The sequence below is a fragment of the Sorex fumeus genome, unplaced genomic scaffold (genome assembly GCF_029834395.1).
Source record: "Sorex fumeus unplaced genomic scaffold, SorFum_2.1 ptg000040l, whole genome shotgun sequence".
NCBI classification, from domain to species: Eukaryota; Metazoa; Chordata; class Mammalia; order Eulipotyphla; family Soricidae; genus Sorex; species Sorex fumeus.
In genome coordinates, this window is record NW_026606097.1 from 1,844,128 (window position 1) to 1,860,983 (window position 16,856).

Genomic DNA, 16,856 nt, shown 5'->3' on the forward strand with positions numbered 1-16,856 from the left:
ATAGTCCAGCCGGTAAGGGGTTTTCCCTGCACGCGGCCGACCCGGATTCAATCCCTGGCATTCCATAGGGTCTCTGGGCACCGCCAGGAGTAATTCCTGAGTGCAGAGCCAGGAGTCAGCCCTGAGCATTGCTGGGTGTGACCTAAAAAAAAAAAAGAAACACAACTACAAGAAAAATACAGTGAAACTATTTCAAGTCGAGGAGGGCGCGGTGGCTCAGCCAGCATCAGTGAAGCCGCTGTCTCTCTGGGCGACACCATTTGCTTCTGATTCATCCCGGAGTAGGGATCATTAAGTCCAAGTACACGTTAGTAATTGGTACCTGAAAGGCACCTGGGCACCTCCTTTGTCAAGAAAAAAAAAAAACATTATCCACTTCAGCAAAAGGAGCTGAGAGGCCCCCATCTACCTCGATTTGCTGCCATACCTTTAAAAATGAAACAGTGGGACTGGAGCGATAGCACAGCGGGTGGGGCGTTTGCCTTGCACGCGGCCAACCCGGGTTCGATTCCCAGCATCCCATAGGGTCCCCTGAGCGCCGCCAGGAGAAACTATTGAGTGCAGAGCCAGGAGGAACCCCTGAGCATCGCTGGGTGTGACCCAAAAAGCAAAAATAAATAAATAAAATAAAAAAATAAAAACGAAACAGTCCTGCCATTCGGAAGGCGGCCCAGGAAAGAATGTGGAAGCAGAGATCGTGGTACTGGAGCGATAGCACAGTGGGGAGGGCGTTTGCCCTACACGCAGCCCAGGCCCTACCAGGAGTGATCCCTGAGTGCAGTGTCAGGAATAAATCCTGAACACAGCCAGGTGGGGCTCCCTTCCCCAGGTTTTGTTTGTCCTTTTCTTGGTCACATCCGGTGATGCTCAGGGGTTCCTCCTGGCTCTGCACTCAGGAATTACTCCTGGAAGTGCTCAGGGGACTGTATGGGATGCTCGGGATCGAACTTGGGTTGACCGTGTGCAAGGAAAATGCCCTCCCTGCGCAGTTTGGCGGCCCCTGACTGCTGAGGTCAGTGCGATCTCTCTCTCTCTCTCTCTCTCTCTCTCTCTCTCTCTCTCTCTCTCTCTCTCTCTGCTTTTTAGGTCACACCCGGCGTTGCACAGGGGTTACTCCTGGCTCTGCACTCAGGAATCACTCCTGGCAGGGCTTGGGAGACCCTATGGGATGCTGGGGATTGGACCCGGGTCGGCCGCGTGCAAGGCAAACACCCTCCCTGCTGTGCTATCACTCCAGCCCTCTCTTTTGGTTTGTTTTTGAGCGATACCCAGCGGTACTCAGGGGTTACTCCTGGCTCCACACTCAGGAATCACTCCTGACAGTGCTCAGGGGACCGTATGGCATGCTGGGAATTGAACCCAAGATCAAAAATAGGGGATTTTTTTTCTTTTTTGGATCACAGCTGGCAATGCACAGGGATTACTCCTGGCTTTGCACGCAGGAGTTACTCCTGGCAATGCTCAGGGGACCATATGGGATGCTGGGAATTGAACCCGGGTTCTTCGCGTGCAAGGCAAAACACCCTACCTGCTGTGCTATCTGTCCAGCCCCAAGAATAGGGGATTTTAAAGGACCAGAAATTTGACTCTTTTATTGTTTCACTCTCGAATTTGTCTTTGTACATCATTTTCCCCCCCCTTAGGTAGACTTTGCCTTTTTTCTTGTTATATTTTTCACCACAGCCTACAGTGCTCAGTGTTTACTCTTGTCTCTGAGTTCAGGGATCATTTGACAAGAGTCAGGGTAACATTCTGTGTTTAGGTATAATTGGTTCAATTGGTGACAATGCAGGATCAGGATCAGGTTCGATGTTAGTTGACAATGCAGGACCTTCTCCTTACCCCCAGGCCCCCAGTACGTGACGGACCAGTCCAGCATTTGCCTCTCCACTCCTTTATTCGAGTCCATCCCCCTTGAAGCACAGATTCACCTACGTGGCAAAAAGGTTCTCAGTGTCTAGACTCTGGCTCTTTAAGGCACGTTATGAAAACGGAAGTGATGTCATAAGTGTGTCGTGGTTCTTTTTCCATCCCTGACACTGGGGCTTTTGCTCACTTAGCAAAGGACAAGTAAATTTGTATCCCATCCTGTAAGGGGAACTCTGAAGGCATATTTTGTGGCAGGATTCGAGTAGCCTCCTGTGAGCACCCCACACCTTCCCCTCTCCACACTGTTAGCGGAGGACCTGAGCCAGATAGGGGGCATTTTTGTGCTGGTTTTTCAGTTGTTCCCTGACATTCAGGTGGATTCTGAGGTGTGGTGGAGGCTGTAAAGGAATTCAGAGCTTTGGAGGTGTAGTGGGGGCTGTATCAGGGTGCAGAGGTCACAGTTGTGAGTGCGTCATCCTGGGGGGCCTCTTTGGCCACGATCGTCTCCAGCTCAGGATGGGGCAACAGTGAGTGAATGTGGGACTCAGCCAGGGGCTTGGCTGCCCCAACCCTCCCAGCAGTCCCATGTTTGAACTATCAGCCCTAACTTCGCTTCTGTAGAATCTCCAGATTTGAGGGGCAGAGCTTCAGCCCCTCCACCTAATAGAAGGAGACCTGTTGCTGGTGATTTTCATTGTCTGCCGTGAGAGCCCGGGTCAGGCGGGGGTGGGAGAAGGGGACTTGCTGTTGGCTGCGATTTGCCAATGAAAATGTATTAGGGGGGCTATTTTTGGTTCTTTAGATTTTGGGCGGGGAGAGGGCACATACACAGTGATGCTCATGATTTACTCGAGTCTCTAAGCTCATGTATTATTCCTGGCTCTACTGGGGGCCATATAGGATGCAGAGGATAGATGGGTTCATCTGGTCAAGCACCCAACTCACATTATTGCCTTCTAACAACAATACTGGTGCATCTTTTTCTGGTTCATGAATTTCAGCTCCCTAACATCAAGCTGCAAAGCGCCCCTGACTCTTCATCTCTCCCTGAGCAGAGGACACCTGCATTTGTGGATAATACTGAGGTTCCCAGGACAGAGTTCCCAGGGGCATATCCTTGTCCACCCTGCAAGAGAGTGTCGAAGGTTTGTCCACTCTAAGTCACATGGTGGAGCCACATGCCAGGCTACGGTTCCCACAGGGCAGCACTGCTTCCAGCCTATTTGGGAGCTCCTGGGCTGAGAGTCGGCCCCTGGCAGGGCCTATAGGGACTTTCCTGTGGGAGCCACGAAGGAATCCGGGGATTGGAGAAGGCTGTCTTTTCCTCCCCTGTAGCCTGGGCCCAGGTTCCTCTCCTGAAGTGCAGCACAGATGCCAACAAAATTTGCATCCCCAGTGGAGACAGGAGCTTCTGCCATTGTCTCCCAGAGGTGGAATTGTGAGGCTGTGCGGGAGGGTGTGGCTGGTCTGAGCTCAGGAGTGGGAGGAGGTGCTCCTCTCTGGTGCTCACTGTTCTGACTTTTCAGGTCTTTGCACGGAGCCTCCTGCTGATCCTCAGAACAACAGTGACAGTAGAAGATGGTGATTCGGCTTCTGATAAACCGTCCCCAGGTAGGAGTAGACGGATAAAATGACATGAGGTAGTACCAAGAGTGCCCAGGCTTCCTGGGCCACCTGTTTTGAGTTTCTTTTGGACGGATTCCAAGATGAGACTTCCGATCGGACCGTCCCACTCTGCTGTTTGAAGCTGCTTTTGTGTATGTTTGTTTTGTTTTATTTGGCTTTGGGTGTATGAGGAGTACTCAGAGCTCAGTGCTCAATGTTCATTCCTGACAGGTCTAGGTGACCAATGGGATGCTGGAGGTCCAAAGGTTTCATCTTGGGTTTTCTGTTTTATTTGGTGTGGCAGAGCAAGGATTCTTGCAATCATTCCTTGTGCTGCACTCTGGTATTGCCCCTGGCAGTGTTTGTGGGAGATATGGAATATTGGGGATCGCCAGTCCTACATGCTGTCCTGGGAACAGCTGTCCTGTTACGCCAACCTGCTGCTTCGGTTTCTTTTGCATTGTTTTTGTCATGAGCTGTCCTCTTGACTCTGGGCTCTGGATTCAAAACTTACTGGCCTCAGAGCACTCTGGGGTGTGCTGGCCCCGTTTGCTCCCTGTCAACTACAGTGACTTGGGCCCCCAGACTTGCTTTTCTCCTGTTTTGTCCTTCCTGTGTTGGAGAGACTACCTGCTCAGTCATATATTCTTACGTACACATAATCTTTTGTTTGGATTTCTGGGCATGCGCCAATCCCAAGGAGAAAGAGCCAAGGATCTCTGGGCCAGTAGAGATGTTGGGGTCCAGAAACTTCTACCTTGTTTGAGCGGGATTTGGGGTGGTCCTGAGCAGTGAGTTCCTTCAGGCACATATGCCATGCACTTCTCTGAGTAGTTGTCTATATGAACTGCCAAGTTCTCAATCCTACTGGTCATGAGTTCTGGGGGTGCAGCAGTGAGCGTGCATGGTTTTTGCTACACCTAGCGATAGTCTTTTGGACCGTACAAGTCTGTGTTCAGGTGATCCTCTCTACAGTGCTCACTGGACCAGTGGTGCTCGAATTAGCCCTGGAGTTACCAGGAAAGTCAGATACATCCAAGAACCTTCTGTATAACGTCCTCCCACTTTAGCAGATTCAGCTGTGTTATGTGATTTCTGGGGCCCATCAGTCATGCGTGTGCATGGAGGCTGGTTCATTCGGAGCGGAGAGGCCAAGCGACAATATAGGACTCTGGGTCCTGGCATCACAGTAGTGGGAATGAGGCTAAGATAGACTCTGACTCCCACCCTCTCCGTGTGCTGACTCAGGATGCAGTGACCTTCCATGACGTAGCTGTGAACTTCACCCCGGAGGAATGGTCATGCCTGGAGGCCTCTCAGCGGAAGCTCTACAGGGACGTGATGCTGGAGACCTACCAGCATCTGCAGGCTGTCGGTGAGAGCAGTGTGGAGCCAACCCTGTCTGAAGAGAGCTGTGTGCGGTCCCTGGGGTTGGGCGGCAGCTGTGTTTCCAACAGTAGCTCTGTGACGCGTTGGGATATTGGACAGCCGTGCAGTAGGTCTTCCCTCCCTCGTTTTTTTTTTTTTTTTTTTTTTTTTTTAGGGTTCACCTGTGGATACTCAGGCCTTACTCTCAGTCTTGTCATCAGGAATTACACTTGTGGGGTCGCCAGATCCTATGGGGTGATTCAGATCATCCCGTTTCGACTGTGTCCATGGGAAGATCCCTATCTGGCCAGTTATCGCTCAGGTCCCTTTAAATAGATCCATCCATTGGTGAATCAGTGTACTTTGTATACTTCACAACCTTTTGTATGTTTAATTGGTTTTCTCTTGCCTTTGTTTGGGGGAACAGTCCACAGTTCTCCTGGCTCTGTACTAAAGTATGACTCCTAAGAGTGCTCAGGTGCCATGGGATACCGTGGACTGAAACCTCTTGGCAACTTATAATGTTGGTGACTCACCCCCAGTACTTTTGGACCAGCCACTCAACGTTTTGGCATTTATTTTTTTCCTTAGGGATTAGGGATTATTCCTGCCTGTGTATTCAGGATCCACACCTGGCCTTGCTCCAAGAACACATGGGCTGGCTGGGATCAAAGGCACTTGTGTGTGCAGTGCTTCTGTCCTATGTGCTGTACTATCTCTCTTCCACCACAGGGGATTTGATATCTCGTCTCTCAACTCATTAGATGCTGCCCTATTTCAGTGCTTGGATTTACTTCTAATGGTTCTTGTGAGACTTCAGCAGGACTTAAGGTTCGCTCCTGAACTCTGCACTCAGGGATCACTCCTGGCTGGCATGAGGGACCCTTAGGAGATATCTGGTATCGCCACTGGATTGTCCGTGAGAAACTACTGCTGTGCTCTCTTTCTGGATACATTTTTTAGCTTAAAAAATAAGGGTCTCTTCCCGCCCTTGGCCATTTCCAGATTTATTATGCACTTAGTTTTACTGAAATCCCTGATGAGTTCATGAGGGGCTCAGGAAACTCTATGTGCTGCTGGGCCTAGAAAGACATTACAGGGAGGAAAGTGATTTTCTTGCAAGCGGTGCACGTGGGTTAAATCCCCGGCAACCCATGTCATTCCCGAGCACCAGCAGCAGTGATTTCTGAATACAGAGTCAGGAGTCACCCCTGAGCATTGCCAGGTCAGATCCCAAACAGGACAAAAACCAACAACATACTGTGCTGAACAACCCCCTGTCAGCCATACACAAGGCCAGGTCTAGAATATTTGTGATATTTTCTTGGGTCTTAACTCTCGAATAACTAGAAATATGTGGCATTTTGGAAATGGACATTCTGTTCATGCCTTTCAGATCTTTTCCCAGTTATATCAGTAAAACATGGGGATTTCCTGTCACCTTTTCCCTGTCACTTATCCATGCCTCTGTGTCTGTCGGGGCAGGTCACTCAGGGATGAAGCCTGCGGTGATCTCCTGGCTGGAAGGAGGAGCCCTGAGGTCGAGGAGGAGAGACATGTGTGCGAGTGAGTGTCTGAGGACCCTTCCTGGCTCAGGCCCTGTGCAGTGTATGGGTGACCTGAGCATATATGAAACACGCTGTTGAGACTGGGGCCTTCGTCTCCTGAATCCTTGGGTCTGTGCCACACTCACACTCCTCTTTATTCCCCTGGAATGTCAGTCACAGAATGATCCTGTATTTTGCTTCCATGGCGTTTGAATAAGTAAGACCATAACAGATCTAGTTTGGATATGAATGATAGTACAGCAGGGAGTGCCTTGCAGTGCCTGAAGGTGATCTGTTCAATAATGTGTTCAGTAACCTGGTTCTTCGAACATTACCAGGTCTGCTCAAAAACAAAAACAATATCTAGTGTAGAATTGCCAAGATCCTCACAGTTTTCCACTATCGAATCTTTTCTTTAGTGTGGGACTCTTTGGACTCTGAGAACCACAGATATGTACTCTTAACTACATGTCATCATTTTGCTACATTTTTGGACAAGTGCTTGAATTGTATGTTTTGTTCACTTTCAGAACTGAAACCCCGGCTTCAGGATTTGACATTACAGCACTTAGATTTGGGAATGGGGTCAGAAAGTACGAGTGAGTTGGTAAGATTCACTAATTCAGAGTAAATATTATTATGCCAGCAGGAGTGGACCAAATAAGTGATTGTTAAGGTGGAGGACTGGGAATGGCAGGGAGGAATTCCATAGCCTGATGCTTGGAGTAGAGGACCCTTAGCTTTACTAGGTGCTGAAATCAACCATGTATAAAAATACTGTGCGTTTTGATTTGCTTGACAGTGGTAGTTGTTTAGAAAGCAAATTTGTGCACCCTAGAGATGGTGCAGTGAGAAATATACTTTCTTTGCACAGGGATGGATGGTCCTTACCCAGCACACCTTATAGACACCATAGCCCCCCCAGAACTGATCCTAGATACTGCATGGTGTGCCATTCCACCCAAGCAACCCCCAAGAAATAGAAACTACAAAACAGAAAGAAAAAAAACTTCAATGATCCTGAAAGGCATCACTTGTGGTGAGAGCTTTGCAAAGGCCACGTGGTCTGTCTCAGCTGTGTGATGATGCAGCGTAGTCTTCACCCCTGCATCACAGATCTACTCTGAGCTTTAACCAAACCCACTGTGGATGTATTTCATTTTCTCTTGAAATGGATGTGTCCGTTTTCTATAGAAGGAATTATTTCTAGTTGTATTCCTTCATTAATTTAAAGGGGGGAAAGTCACATAACTTACAGACTCTCTATCAATCAATTTTGTGTGTCCAGCTTACAGTAACATGAAGTTATTTAATAGTAAAACAATTCATACGCCAGTAATTGCATTTTTGCGGTGCATATGTGTAAAACCACATCTGAAGGGCTCAGTTTTTTGACAGGAAGACTCAGTGAATAAGTCAATAATTAGAATCCTCTGTTGTTCTACAGGAAAGCTTCCACCCCGAGTGGAATGTCTCTGATCCTGCACTGTATGATAATGTCTCGAGTGAGCAATCCTGCCCTCAGCCCCATGAGGACGACGAGACAGGCGGGATGTCTTCTGAGGGTGATCAGAATGGCGAGAGCTACCTCACTCTGAAGAAGCCCTCTCCTGGAAAAAGTTCCTTGGAGTGTGTTATTCTCAGTTCACAGACACAAAATTCCCCGGTGGAGAACGTACTAGGGAGAGGAGCACTGTTTATAGTGAGTCCGCCACAGCAACATAGCCTCAACCACAGTCACTGTGAGCAGAACCCATCTACATGTAAGGAATGTGGGGGAGCCTCCCCATGTTCTCAGCACTGTGGTGTTCCCTTAGAAAACCACAGTGGACAGAATCCCCAGAAAAGTCAGCCCCGAGAACAAAGTGTGAGTCAAGTTTTACTCCATCATGACCATATGAATATAAATTCAGGAGCGAAACCTTTTGCATGTGAAGAATGTGGGAAGGCCTTCGATCAATCATCACATCTTATTATGCATAGGAGAATTCACACTGGAGAGAAACCGTATATATGTAAGGAATGTGGAAAGACCTTTGCTAGAGCTTCAATACTTACTGTACATAGGAGAATTCACACTGGAGAGAAAACGTATATATGTAAGGAATGTGGAAAGGCCTTTGCTAGAGCTTCAAGACTTACTGTACATAGGAGAATTCACACTGGAGAGAAACCATATATATGTAAGGAATATGGAAAGGCCTTTGCTAGAGCTTCAATACTTACTGTACATAGGATAATTCACACTGGAGAGAAACCGTATATATGTAAGGAATGTGGGAAGACGTTTGCTGCAGCCTCAAGTCTTAGTGCACATAGGAGAATTCACACTGGAAAGAAATCGTATATATGTAAGGAATGTGGAAAGGCCTTTATTCAATCCTCAGGCCTCAATATGCATAGGAGAATTCACACTGGAGAGAAACCGTATATATGTAAGGAATGTGGAAAGGCCTTTGCTAGAGCTTCAAGACTTACTGTACATAGGAGAATTCACACTGGAGAGAAACCGTATATATGTAAGGAATGTGGAAAGGCCTTTGCTAGAGCTTCAAGACTTACTGTACATAGGAGAATTCACACTGGAGAGAAACCGTATATATGTAAGGAATGTGGGAAGTCCTTTGCTGAATCCTCAAACTTTAGTGTACATAGGAGAATTCACACTGGAGAGAAACCGTATATATGTAAGGAATGTGGAAAGGCCTTCACTCAGTCCTCAGGCCTCAGTATCCATAGAAGTATTCACACTAGACAGAAACCATATATATGTAAGGAATGTGGAAAGGCCTTTACTCGATCCTCAGGCCTCAGTATACATAGGAGAATTCACACTGGAGAGAAACTGTAATGTATCTAAGGAATGTGGGAAGGCCTTTGCTACATCCTCAAAACTTACTGTAAATAGGAGAATTCACACTGGAGAGAAACCATATGTATGTAAGGAATGCGGAAAGGCCTTTACTTCATTCTCACAATTGACTGTACATAGGAGAATTCACATTGGAGTGAAACCGTGTATATGTTAGGAATATGGGAAGTCCTTTGCTGAAGCCTGCTGATTTTCACCCGGGCTGCACCTATGCCAGTATTCTTGTTCTTGGAAATTCTTGTGTGTTAACTTGTAAATAATGTGTCCTGGTGATGAAAATAAGGAGGAAGGTGACTGAATATACTGGTAAAGAAACACCCCGCTGCTCAGAGCTGTCATGGCTCACTATTCTGTTATTGTTTGCTGTGCTTCTGGCTTGACCGAGAGGGGCTGGATAGCGGGAATTATGGCAGAAATCAACCAAGATGCAGCATTGAATACTTTGAAAATGGAAAAACAGGAAAACCTCTGTGCTTCAGTCTTTCCTGTGTTAGGATTTGGAATGCTTGAGCACCCTGCAAATCCCGATTTGGGAACTTGAGCACCAGGTCACGCCAGCTTCTATGGTGCATTCACGCTTGTTTCTTACTTGTTCTGGATATCCAGGCTTTAGTGGATGTGGAGCTTTTGAGGGGTGCATTGAATGCTGTTCTGTGGCTCAGGTGTCATGGGTGAGGGTGTGTTATCCTGAGGGCCCATGCAGCCACGATTGCATCCAGTTCCAAGATGGCACTGGAGGGTGGGCACATGGATTTCAGGCCTTGGTGTGAGGAGCCTGAAGAGAGTGGGGGTCTTGGTCATCTCATTCCTCCCTACTCGAGACTCTGCAGGACCCTGTTTGGTGCCTTTGGACTAGCCATAACACCTATCGAAACTCCATATATGTGCACAGGTAGCCCACAAAGGAAAGGGACACTTTTGTGGTCGGTCATTTTCATTGGCTTCTGTGCTGGGGTTTGGACAAGTGAGAGGTATTTGCCTCTGAAAATTTTTTCTTTGGATTAAATTTTTTTTTGCTTTTTGAGTCACACCCAGCATTGCACATGGGATTACTCCAGGCTTATGCACTCAGGAATTACTCCTGGTAAAGCTCAGGGTACCATATTGTTGCTGGGAATCGAACCCGGATAGGTCACGTCAAGTCCGGATAGGCAAGTCAAATGTCCTACCCGCTCTGCTATCATTTCAGCCCCTCTTTGGATTAATTTTAATAGCTTTTTTATTCAGGGGAGTTGGAAGGGATTCTTTGGTGCTCAGGGTTACTTCTGGTTCTGCAGCTCAGGAATTATTCTGCGATGTTTCTGGGTTCCTATGGGATGGGGAGGTTTGACCTTGAACAGCAAGGCACGCTCGAGCAAATCGACGAACAACGGGAGGGCCTTTACCTTTACCTTTACCAGCAAGGCAAGCATCCTACTCACTTGACAGTGAGTCCAACCCCACTATTGGTGTTTTTTCCATATATAGAATTTCTACTTTCTGCGTGTATGGTACCCCCAGCAGGTCAGTCTGTGTCTGTAAGGTGAGTGCATCAGCAGCCTGATGGCACCGTCAGACTTCCAGATACTCCGAAATTGAAGCTGTGCCTTTGGCCAGACAACAAAAACTTTGGGCAAAGTCTTCCAAGAAAGTAAACGGCAAAAAGTTGGGTATGTGCATGACACAGCAACAAACCATTTCTGGCTCAGCTATATAATTGGAGGGAAGGTCTCTCTGGTTCCTGATCAAATTGCTTAAAGGCTATGATCCCAGAGACTCAAAGATAAATCTCAGAACCCAGAAGCTTTTTGCAGAGATTTTCCCGGTTCCCACAATGAGCTACCAGTGACAGACCACCACAAGGGGGAAAGGGTTTGTATCTCCGCCTGATCCCTCTTGGTGGCTCAATGGCCACCATCTTCCAAAGGCCATTGGACAGACAGGTTTGGGCCTGCAGTGACAAGACATGCGGGGCCTCATGGGATTGGGGTGGACTCTGACCTTTCCTCCCCACCTCAATGAGACCCCGAGTCACTGCCAATGTACAGACTCTGGCTCTTGAACAGTCGGCCATGATCTCAGAGTCTCAGTAACAAATATCGGAACCCAGCGGCTTGCAGCAGAAATGTGTCTGGTCCCCAAAGTAGCTTACCAAAGCTGAGTATTTTAGGTGGCAATAGGTTCCGTGCCTGGTGGCTCAGTGGCTGCCATCTCTTATTGCTTCTGGACGGTTAGGTTTGGGATTGCTGTGAGGAGACATGCAGGGCCTAACAGGATGGTGGTGGAGCCGGCCCTTTTCTCTCCACCCCAACGAAACCCTGAGTTGTCTGGCACCTATGATTGACCTCTGTGCATCGAGATCAAGGTGCCTAATGGCTGTGATCCCAGAGATTCAGAGACAAATCTTGAAACCCAGCGCGTTTTAGCAGAAATGCGTCTGGACCCTGCAGTAGGTTACTGTCCCCAGTCCACCCCAGGGGGAATTGGTGTTGTACCCCCAACTTCTCCCACTTGGGGGCTCTATGGCCTACATATTTTATTGTATTGTTTTTTAACACATCCTCCAAAGGCCTTTGGAAAGTCAGGTTTGGGCCCACACTCAGTAAGATACGTGGGGCCTCTCAGGATGGGGTGGAGCCGGCCAATTCCTCCCCACCCCAACATGAGCCTATGTCATTCCCACGAACAGCCTCTATGGCTTGTGGTAAAGCTGCTTCATAGCCATAGTCCCAGAGACTTAGGAACAAATCTCGGAACCCAGCAGGTTTTGGCAGAAATCCCTCCAGATTTAGTTGTTAAAATTTCAGAATTCCAAAATCATATGTTATTTTTAACCAGCTATCTATAAAGAATTGTCTACTATTGCTTTTTCGCCAGATCTGAGTGCTGGGGTAAAATCCCAAATAATAATGTTGGGTCTCGTGTCAAAATATTGAATGTAATCAAAGTAGAGGAAGAATGTGGAAATTATCTTCCCCACAGGTAGGGGGAGGCTGTGGAATGGCGGTATATTTGGGTTTTTAGTGGTGGGAAATGGGCACGGTGAAGGGACGGGTGTTTCATTATATGACCGAGACTTAAACCTGAAAGCTTTGTAATTGCTCTCCAATTTTTCCCCTTTTCTCCCATTTATTTAGAAATGACCAGAGCAATTGTAGGGCAAGTAGGATGCTTGCCTTGCATGTGGCCAACCCAGGAGTCCTCCAATCCACAACATCTTTGAGTTGCTCATTGGACATTGAGTATCCCCTTCTCATCCCTAGAATATATGCTGTTGAGGTGTGGCATCGCGTAGGGTGTCTTCTACCCAGAGCTGTTCATTTTGAATAGATCCTGTGCTTTGCTTTCTTGACTTTGTTGTAATTCTTCCTTATCTGTCAGGTATGTCAAGTAGTTCTTCTGTTCCCGGCTGTATAACTAGCTTGACTGTACACCTAAAGGGTCAGGTGCCCTTTCTGGACTTCTGTCAGTCAATCTGACACCATGCATATCTTTGCCTTTGGATCATTGCCATGGTTTTTTGAATATGGGAAGAAATTTAGTTTTCTTTTGTTTTGGGGCCTGGGGATGCTCAGCAGTTCTTCCTGGTGGTTTCTCGTAAGTTGCTTTTGACAGTGTTCAATGATCAACCCCTGTCAGCCTCATGCAAGGCAAATGCCTACCTGCTGTATGCTTGTATGCACCAAAAATTGTTTTATTGTGTGTATGTTAAATTGTGACTGTGAGCCCATCGTGAAACTAATTCGGACCAGAACAGCAGTGCATCACGGAGGGTGCTCCCCTTACAGATGCCGCCTACCTTCGATGTCCAGCATCCCCTATGGTATCCCAAGTATCACTGGGTCTGATTAAAAACAAAACCCAAAAGGCTTTTTTGGGGATTGCCGAGCTCCTCCCAGCAACACTTTCTGCAGATTTTCCCTTTCTGTAGGCTTGCTTGGACTGTGAGAACTATGGAGATGTCCTCCACCTGTTTGGTCATTCAACTGAATTCCATTCAACATTGGACTAATTCTCATTGTGCATTGTGTTTGATTTCAGATCTCAAATCACAGGTTCAGGATGTGGCATTACAGCAATTTCTTTAGAGAACAGGGGTATTGCATACAAGTGTGCTGTAAGATTCTCTTGTTGAAACTATTATGCCATTGCAGTGCTCAGTGGACCGAACATGCGACTCGAAAGGTGGGGTCCGGCACCATCCTCACAACCACATCTATGGTCTCAGAATCACAGGAAAAATATCGGAGTCTAATGCTGGGACTAAAGGGTCCTTTATCTCAGTGGGTGCTGAAATATGGAAAGTTATTTTATTGTATTGTTTTTTAAAGTTTTCATTAAAGTACCAGTATTTTCAAAGTTATTGATAGTTGTGTTTAGGCGTACAATAATTGAACACCGATCCCTGCATCAGCTTCTCTCCACCCGTGTTCCCATATTCTCTCCCCACCCCAGTCCCCACTCTACCCCCGCCTGTCATCTGGACAAGCACATGACTAGGTTTCAGTGGTTACAGCTTAGATCTCTTGTTTTCAGTTCTGTTGCATCTGTGTTTTGGGTAAATGGTTACACCCCTCACTCATGTCACTGGCTTAAATGAATCCCTGATCCCTGTAAACTTTTGCTTCTGTTCCAACCCAAATTTCTTTCCTTCTTTGTCCGACTTCTCTCTAAACAGTGGAATCATGGATGATTTAAGCAGTCCCTTTACAGAACATTTCCACATCCAGTGTTCGGTATTCCACAGATCAGTGAACATCATCCTGTTTTTGTTTCTTTTTCTGGCTAACTTCACTCAAGATGGTATCTTCCAGTTCCAACCGTGTTGCTGCATAAAACCAGAAATTCTGAAACCTAAACAGTATATTACTTGATCACTTGATCTCCCTTTAGTCATCGATTTATTCGAGTGGGTGCCAGTAACGTCTCCATGTATGCCTGTTGCGTGCTAGTGTAGCCCAATGACATCTGTTCATTCTAGGAACATGCAGAGCCTCAAACCGATTATTCATGGTCTTGAAGAAGAAGTCTGAGCATCTTGTAGATGGGCGTCCATGCAATCTTTTGACGCCCCGTGGAATCCAGTCAGTAATGGCTCTAGGCCAGTGGTTGTCTGTAAGCCTCATTATGTGTCCAGTCCATCTGATTTTTGATGCCTTATCAGATGAGGCAGTGTCCCTTATTATTGACCATTGATGGAGATCAGAACTCCGGATTCTGTCTATCATTTGACTGATGCGTGATATTCCAAGCATAGCTCTTTCGGTTCCTCTTTGAGAGACCCGAGGAGCATTCTCACCCTGTTTTCGTAGGGCCCAGGTCTCTAAGGCATATGTTAAGGCAGGAAGAACAGTGGAATCGAAGAGATGTGTTCGTAGCAGGAGGTTCTTTGTCCTCTTAGTTATTTCTTCAACGCTCTTGAAGGAATTCCAAGCTGCTCTCTTCTTCCTGCATAACTCAGGTGTTAGGTCATTCATCATGTTTCTTTCTCGAACTAGGTATATATAACTGCTGCATTCGGAGATGGTTGTGCATTGAGAAGCGAATGGAGCGTCAGGAACGAGGCTGTTTCTCATAACCATTGTCTTCGTAAGATTCAGCTGTCGTTCGACGTTTCCACACTCACGTTCGAAGTAGGTCAGCATTTGTGTCACTTGGCTGATATTTGCTGTTATTAGAACGATGTCATCAGCAAAGCGGAGGTGGTGTAGTTGCCGACAATCTATCTTCACTCCCATTCCTTCCCATTCCCATCATCACATGATGTTCTCGATGGTGGCACTGAAGAGTTTTGGTGAAATGGTATCACCCTGCCCAACCCCTCTCTTGACATGGATAATTACTTCTTTGTAGAATGGTGAGATCCTGGTAGTGAATCCGTAATAGAGCTCATGGAGGATCCTGATGTATTGAGTTTGTACAGCCTGATTGGCTTGGGCTTCTATGACCGCTTCTGTCTCAACAGAATCAAAGTCCTTCTTTAAATCAATGAACGCTAGACAAAGTGGCATCTTGAACTCCTGAGAAACCTCAATGAGCTTAGTAATCGTGTGAATATTGTAGATGGCACTGAATCCTTTTCGGAACGTGGCTTGTTCACATGGTTGTTCTTCATCTAGTGTTCTGCTAATCCTATTCAAGATGACTCGAGTTAACAGTTTGCAGATGACAGACAATAGGTAGTTTGTGCGATAGTTGCCAATGTCGTGGATGTCTCCCTTCTTGTATAGTACAAGAAGGATGGAATCTTGCATTCAGCAGGTAGTGTGTGAAGAGCCGAGCCAGTGTATTGATGAGTACTGATGGTAAGTTCTTCAGGTGTTCAGGTCTGATCTTGTCTGGGCCAGGTGCTCTTTGTTTCTTTACCGACGAGATGGCGTGTTTTATTTTGGAAGGGAGAACATTGGGAATGATATGTCAATCGTGCAGAATGTGGAATGTGGGCAATTGGACATGGCTATTGAAGAGATCTGTAGAAGTCTTGAATAATCTTCTCCATTGCCCTTCTGGAAGATGTGATAGATCCATGAAGATGTCGGAGCGCAGTCATCTTGGTCTTGTAGTTGGTGAAGGACAGGCGGACATTATGAATGCTTTTCCCGGCTTCTGCCGCATCTACCAGCATCGCTGTTCTCCTGTTTTTGAGGTCATCCTTGATGGCTTCTCTGCATTGCTTTGCCAGCTTGGACGTTCACTTGGGTTTGCCTGAGGCATGTGCCAAGCCATGTTGGCGAATAAGTTCCACGGAGTTCAAAGAAAGGCGTTTTTTTTTTTTTTCGTGGTTATCTGTCTCGGCCCCAAGAGTTCCAGCAGCAGGAATCCCTGAGCAATGCTGGTGTAACCCTCTCCCCTCCTAAGTAAATAGAACAAGTTAACAGAAAACTCATTGATCCTCATGAGGAATCTGCTTCATGTGAGATATTTTCAAAGGTCTGTCTCGGCTATATAAAGATGCATCATTGCCTTCGCACGTGTATGCCACTAAACTATCCCACTAAGCTCCACACTAAGCTAGTACCAAACCCAGTTTCGGGCCCCTTTTATTTTCACTCTACACTGGTGCATCAATTTTCTGCAGAGGGAGTTATTTCCAATTACTGTGTTTGTTCTTTGAGTTGGAAAAAATTACACAGCTATGTGACCTGCCGTCGGTCTATTTTACTTGTCCATCTTGCTGAAACATCAGGTTGTTTCCTGGAAAATCCATCCACGTGTCAGAATTGCAACCGAGTCGGGAAAATGTTAGAAAGCAACCTGCAGGTCTAAAATTTTTGGACGAGAAGACTATCAGGCACAGCACAGTAATTTTAATCCTTCTCTGCTTTTCTTCGGGTAACAAGAGCCCAGGTGGAATTCTTCTGGTCATGCACACTGTGACAACATCTCTAGTGAGCAGTTATGCCTTCAGCCCCATGAGGATGCCAAGACAGGTGGTATGTCTTCTGTGGGTTACCCGTAGGAAGTGAGCTCCCATGATGAAAAGGAGCGCTCCCCTGGGACAAGCTACTCAGAGACTGTTCTGCTCAGTCCATGAACACAAACTGCCCCAGGGGAGAAGCCCGTGGACTGTGGGAAAGGAGCACTGTTTATAGTGAGTCCAGTTATGTACCAGTTAT